The sequence below is a fragment of the Cyprinus carpio genome, chromosome B4, assembly GCF_018340385.1.
Source record: "Cyprinus carpio isolate SPL01 chromosome B4, ASM1834038v1, whole genome shotgun sequence".
Taxonomy (NCBI): domain Eukaryota; kingdom Metazoa; phylum Chordata; class Actinopteri; order Cypriniformes; family Cyprinidae; genus Cyprinus; species Cyprinus carpio.
The window spans coordinates 27,318,184-27,325,764 of NC_056600.1; the positions used below are offsets into that span (position 1 = coordinate 27,318,184).

A 7,581-nucleotide genomic window follows, 5' to 3' on the forward strand; every position below is an offset into this window, starting at 1 on the left:
GTTAAAGACTAACATTCTTTATAAATAAATGTGGTTTTCAACCTTTAAACCGAATATTACTGACAGAAATGTTCTCTTTCACACACCTTAACCACCCGCAAATAAAAAAAAAAAGCGACGATCGACTGCATCACACCTCACTTAACGTTAAAACTTGGTTTAAATAATGACTAACAACCTTTATAAATTGATAAATGTGGTTCTTACCTTTTAAACTGAATATCCCAATCCCACACAGTTTTCTTCTGGGCGTTAAGTTCACTGCCACGTTAGGTGTCGTGAAGACAATTTTCCGCTCGTCATTGAGCGCGAAAAAAAAGTAACTCAAAATTAGTGTATGCTCCTGACTCCTTGAAATGACGCCCCCCACAGAGCTTTTTCAGCACTGCAAGTGTTAAAATAACACACAAATCAACACCCATTCACTCGGAATAATTTACACTGGGAATTTAACTCAAATTAACACTACAGATTTTGCTGTGTATTATGGAATTTCTGCAGAAAGACCTTAGTCAGCCTTTAAAACAAAATTAATATGATTGATATAATATCTTTACTTTGAGAAATACAATAAATAATAATAATAAAATATATAAATAGTGTTCTTTAATTAAAAATACAAAGCACACAGTAACTTTAATCCACAGTACATATACAACACCCTGAAACCAGAAAAGTAATCAGACTGACCACAGGGAAAAGTATAACTTATAAAACAAAGTATGACAACAAATTAAAGTAATAAAAGATAATAGAATGAGTAAGATGTGCAGATTCAACATTTTTAGCAGCTAAACATAATAATTAAGTTATATCACAGAAATATTAAAAACAAGAGAACTCTGTATTCTGTCATGCTTGTTCTGTTGTCAAATGTCTTATTGGCTTAAATGCATGTTTCACTTGTTCAAGGCTTTGCATTGATTAAAGGAGGATAAAGTCAAACATGCCTTTTACCCTGTCGTGCCTTTAGCTTCAGAAAGAGTTTTTTTAATGTAAAAGTGCATAAAGTTTTGTGTGTTGGGTAGGTTTAGGGGTAGGGTTAGTGTAAGGTGATACAATATACTGTTTGTACAATAAAAAAAAAAAAACATTACCTATATGGCAAGTCCCCAAAAAGATTGCAAACCAGATGGTTGTGTGTGTGTATGTACTTGCATTCCAGACCCCACAAAGTACGAAAGATACAGAATCTTTGACTTTGCGGGGTGCTTAACTTATATACATATAAGAATGTTGAAATTATTTAAGGTTCATGTGATGCCAAGGTTTATGGATAGTGTAGTGAAGGGCCATAATGGTGTCTTTTAAGATTTTGTCAAACATTCTTATATATGATTTTTAAGGTGTTGTCATAAATACCTGTATCTTACTATATTAGTGAGGACATTGTGACACCACAAAGTAGAATAAACAAGTGTTTGTGTGTTACTGATTGCATCAGACGTGCAGAATGACACGCTGTCTGTGTTTTATAGTGTGGATCATGGAGGGGAGTTCAGGATTACAGCAGGACTACACAAATGTACGTCTACACAGACACGCACACACACACACACACACACACACATACTTGTTTGGGGTGCCTCGTGGGGGCACCAGTTATTTACCACATTTTGGGGACACCACTTTCCTGACATCCTAGAGACTAGATAAACGCATCAAAAAAATCTAAAAAAAAAAAAGTTTAATAAATACCTCACTTAAAATGTAATTAATTCATTAAAATAAGGGTAGGTGGTAATCCGGGGACAGGTCAGGTTAACACATGTGGGGACACGGGGACAACTCCTTATATGGGCATTAACGGAAGTCCCATCTGGGGACAAAAACCTGACCAACTAGTGTATCAATAAGTACACATGGATGTCCAATCTGGGGACAAACCAGTGTAATCTACAGACAAAGAAAGGTCATAATATGGCCAGCTGGCCAATTCATAATGGTATTTCCGTTAGTTATATTGGTTTGTTAAAAATAGGGTGGTTTAATAAGTTAGTTCAGCTTAACTTCAAAAATGAACTTTAACTTCTTCATATGCAAGTCATTTCAGTCCACTAAGACTGCCACAATCATATACTGCATTTAACTCACTCTTACACAATTCAGTTGCTACATTTACTGATTATTATGACCCATGAGAGACGTACGTTGAATGTGATTTTGCTGCTCTTATCAAAGTCAATCTAATATATATTATAAAGCCCTTTAAAATAAAGTTGTCATAGAGTGCTTTTACAAACACCCACCCTAAACCTGACAGAGCACACAACAAGTAGATACACACAAAAAAAATTAAAATTACCAAACCAATTAAACGTATACATGGTAAGCTTACTGTTAAAAGTATGTATTATGTTAGTGGTAAAGTTAAGTATCCTGTAGTTAACCAGTAATAACACATTCGGGAAGGTTAGTAGATCAGAGCTACAATTCTTAAATTGTCTAAAATTATGAACGTTATCAGTGGAATGGAGTTTTTTTGTCTTGTTTTGAAATGCTCTAAGAATTTAATCTTTAAGTCATTAAAAAAATCCAAGAGAAATAAAAACGACCTTGATACAAATTGAATCTACAGCCAAATTTAATCAGTACAGTATGGGTTCCGTGCTTGCCACCAGATATTACAACATATATTTTTATGATGTGTTTCGTCTAATGTGCCATCAGAAAATAAATTAATCAATTTAAAATTAAATCCACAACACAATTAAAAATGTGAAACGTAAAGGGGCCTGAATAAAGGCATTGAAAACTATAGGCACTCACTCTGTCGTATGGCTACTGTACAGTAAAACTAATCTAAGCAATTAGAAAAAACATTTACACCAACTCCTCATCACCTGACACAGCATTTTGCCTGCAGACTTAAAAACAAGGAAGTCCAAGCACCAAATTTACAACCAACATCGAGCCGTTTTAACTCTTTCAAAACTTAAATTACATTATAATGTTTTACATTATAATACCATTATAACTATGGTATTGAGACCAAAAAAAAAACAATATAATTCAACTAAAACGCAAAAAAAAGAATCAACAACCAAAAAATCAACCTTACTTTTTAGTGGTCTTTCTCTCATATGCTGTGATTCTGTTTTTTATATAATACTTCACCGCCTGCCAGTCTCGTTCACCGAGGGCTTTGGGGGCTGCTGTAATGCATGCAATGCAGTCGACTTTTCCAGGAGTAACTCCCGAGTGAATAAATTTCATCATTTTCTCTTCTACAGCCGCAATCTCCACCTCACTCCACTTTCTCTTCCTAGGAACTAATGTCAAGAAAATTACATTAATTGCACTGCATGTGTTGTAGGTCCAAGACTGGATTATTTTTATACTACTGTATTCTGTATGATGTTGTTGACCTTTTATAAATAAAGCAAATAAAAACTATTACTGGACAGGTTCCTTACCTGATGTTACTTTCATGACCTCCCGTGTCCCCTCTGGAGATCCTTTAGAAACACAATCATATACATTTGTAAATCAAACTACTAATTACTGATAGGCTGTTTGGGGGGAATTCTTGATATTCTAATTGCATTAAACATTTAACTGCCTGTTCATACATCTTACCTTCATTCGTGTTTACTGGCCTGCTGCTATTCACTCCTGAAGTGCCTGCTTGAAGGCATGATTTAATTATTATTTAACTAATGGAAATTACAAACATCTTTAAAAAATGTGTTTACAAATCTTTACCTGGCTCACTTGACGTCACATCATGAGAATGATCTGACAGTTCTGTTTCACTCTCCATCCCAGCATCAGGCTCAACGCACTCTGAAATATAGTCTTAGTATTCAGAGATATGCACAGATTCTTCCAAAGAATCACTAGGACACGCTTGACAGGTAGTTTAAACTCGATTAACAGGTTACATACCTGTTGGATTGATGCTGATCTGGTCAAGACCTTTCCCTCTGAATTCGTTAAGCCTTCCCTACTCCATTGCCATCAAGACTTTGGTGATTTTTGCCAGCTGGAGTGTTCCCTCTGATAATCTGTAATATTTCCTGTGGATACGAATATCATGTCCCAGGAAATCAGCAAGTTGGTCCATTTCGGTGTCGTTCATGTTAAGAACTCTGGACATTGTAGAGATGTGTTTGCGCAACTTGGTGGACGATAGGGCTTTTGGACATTTAGCACCACACTCCATGGCAAAGCAGCGCAGGCAGTCTGATCCACGAAATGATGTCTCGCAGCCTGGGATTGCAAACATGTAGATGTTCTCCTTCAGAACACCGCAAACTTCACGTGTTTTTAACCAGCAACTCCATGGATTTGATCATTTCCGGTGCCAAAAGTACTGCAATTTTCCTTCCGCGCTTTCCACGGATTTCTACACGACTAAAGTACTTGCATAGTGCTTGTTCAACTTCTGAGAGAGAGTCAGCAATATCAATATTTAAAGTAGATTTGTCTCGAGACTTGAACGATTGTACTGGCATCAGACAGGCTTCCCCTTGCCTTTTTCTGTTGAAGATTATCATTTGTGCAAGAGTGACTTTAGCCAGTCTTGCCCAGGTCTTGGTGTTCGGTGCATTAAAAAGTGTGCTGTAGTATTCTTGCTGTTTGTCCTTTAAATATATATGGAGTTTCTTGACATCATCTGCAAATGGCAAGATCAGTGGAGCGTTGTACCTTTTTTCTTCCAGGGTATTGTGAGCATGACATGAGATCATCTCCCTCCAGCGTGTCTGATAGATGTGTTTGAAGTACTCTGCTTTTTGTACTTTTGTTGTGTCACTGCAGATTCTTGCATCACAACTTACAATGTCGGCAACCTTCATGAGGCTCTGACCAAGTTTGTTGGCTAGCGTTGGCACCGCTATCTTATTTGTCTCACACTGAAAGCCTGTAACAGCTTTAACTGCATTAACTGTGTGTTGGAAGTTGGCTGGATCAATGTATTCCTCAAGTGATTTGAGAGGGGACACCTGCCTTCCTTTCAAAACCAGTCTCCCTAACTCACGCATTTTCTGACGGATCAGTTCATGATCAGAACGCCGGTGTCCCATGAGGTTGTATTTCTGCTCGCCATACTTGAGGATACAATGGTCACTCTTTATGACATCTACCACTTCACCTTGTTTCATGTCACTGAGAAGTTTCCACAGTCCCTTGCTAACTCCTTCCTGCACAGGTTGCGCAAAGGCGCAAATCGATTGGGCTCGAGTTCTACCAGGTTTTGGAAGAACACCTCGAAGTGGGCACCTTTTCATACGTTTCCAAAGAAATCTTTTTTTGAAAAGTCCTTGGCAATTTGCACAATGTAAGAATTTATTTGGATTGACATTTGGAGAACTCGCTTGTTTACATGGAACAATGACACCTTTTCCCTTTCTAATGACATCTACATTGTGTGCTCTGTCCCCCTGTTTCCTTAGTATAGTCAGTTGGAGCTTTCTTTCCTTGGAGTTCTTTGGAGATGAAATGGCCTTAGCGACTTCAGATTGATCTCCATGAACAAGTTCCAGATGCCTGGCGATTTTGGATTGTGGTTTCTCACAAAAGAGACAGTAATGTTTTTTTGGTGTATCTTCTAGATCCATCGTCAGTCTTTTGACTGTGCATGACTGTAAGTGAAGTTATGGAGCTTTCCCCAGATGTGTCAGATTCAGAGTTCCGGTTTCTAGGTCCCTTGTATGTTTTTCTTGTTCCATCTTTAACAGCAGGACTGGCCATGGTGGCAGCATTTTTCTTTAATATACTGCCTCCCTCTGAGCTGATCTCACTTTCACAATCTGACCCTGGCACATATTCATTTCCATGCTGCTTAGTGAGTCTTCAGAATCATATCCAAGCATTTGTTTTTTAAACTGAAATTAATCAGAATTCAGCAAATTTAATTTCCTAAATACAAGGTCTGTGTTGCTGAAACAGAACTACAATATCTCCCAATGTCTGTAGAATAAAAGTATTTCCTTCTAACATCCACAAAAAATACCCTATATTTTAAACTGCTAAAAAAAAAATAAAAAATGTAAAAGCAAGCATTTTTGTTACATGCACCCAATTACTCTAGTTTAATATCTAATTGCATGAATAAATGCAAAAATAAATGCAAGTTATCAAGTATGAATGGGTCTAAAGTATCAAACAAACATTGAAAGAGTTGCCTTTTAAACTGTTACGAAAATCAGTCAAGATAAAATTAATGAATTCTCCAAACTTCTGAACTGTGGCCATCATCTATACTTTCTTACCTTGGGATTGGAGTGGGACACATTCCCATCTTCTGCAGAGCTGGAATCTGTGTCCATGTTGTTTTGGAAGGCAATCTGTAATCAGTCAAACATGACAAATATAAAGGTATTGAGAATTCTACACAAATTATATTAGCAACAAAGGTGTCCCCATAAGGACAGTTAAAATACAGGTCAATGTCCCCAAAAGCTATCATAAATACTCATCACTACCTATGAGGTTAAAGTGCCAACCAAACTTTCAGGTTTGTTTAGAGGGTGTTTGTATCCATCGTTTGTGGTAAGTCGTTTAAAATGTAGAAATCGATATAATTATATTACAATTTGTCATTCATAACTCACAATTGTAAATACGTATCGTAAATATGTGCAAAAAATCCAGTATGCCCTAACAGGTTTGGGACAAAGCCTGTAATAATGCCATCCTCGCATCGTTCTGTCAAACACATTCTGATCAACATTGTTGCTGGGAAATAATTACTATAATATAATGTATACTGTGCAGCTCTGAAACTAAATGGTTATAAACTACTCTCTTATTACCTGTGTGTCTGTTGGTGAGGGTATCACAGAATCTTCTGCTGGTTTAGTGACTGGATGTGATTCTGGGCCCAGCTAAAAATCAAATAAAAAATTCAATGCCACAGAAAGAGTGTAGAATGATTTTTTAACTAAAGTACAAACAATTGTAAACTGCAAAAAAAAAAAAAAAATGTAAAAGTGATAATTTTTGTTATGTGCATGCAATGATTTTCTGTTCTCTACATTTATAATTAGTAGTCACTTCTCTAAAGTAATGATCCAACTTATTTGAATTGCAATGTGAATGTATTAGAATTTAGGCATGGACCAGAACAGAATAATAATCTAGTTTAATATCTAATTGCAAAAATAAATGCAAGTTATCAAGTATGAATGGGTCTAAAGTATCAAACAAACATTGAAAGAGTTGCCTTTTAAACTGTTACGAAAATCAGTCAAGATAAAATTAATGAATTCTCCAAACTTTTATGAACTGTGGCCATCATCTATACTTTCTTACCTTGGGATTGGAGTGGGACACATTCCCATCTTCTGCAGAGCTGGAATCTGTGTCCATGTTGTTTTGGAAGGCAACCTGTAATCAGTCAAACATGACAAATATAAAGGTATTGAGAATTCTACACAAATTATATTAGCATGCATATAATGCAATCCCCACTTAAACAAGGTGTCCCCATAAAGACGGTTAAAATACAGGTCAATGTCCCCAGAAGGTATCATGCATATAATGCGATCCCCACTTAAACAAGGTGTCCCCATAAAGACAGTTAAAATACAGGTCAATGTCCCCAGAAGGTATCATGTATATAATGCAATCCCCACT

At 36.5% G+C, this 7,581-nt stretch overlaps 1 long non-coding RNA gene across 1 annotated transcript; it reads right to left on the minus strand.

The window, feature by feature from the left end:
* Nucleotides 1–6,097: 6,097 nt before the first annotated feature.
* LOC122137178 lies at nucleotides 6,098–7,336 on the minus strand. The gene is made up of 3 exons (XR_006154672.1): nucleotides 7,258–7,336; nucleotides 6,759–6,830; nucleotides 6,098–6,290 (listed from the first exon to the last, which is right to left on the minus strand). It is a non-coding gene; the product is annotated as an uncharacterized LOC122137178 (long non-coding RNA).
* Between the last annotated feature and the right edge of the window lie 245 nt (nucleotides 7,337–7,581).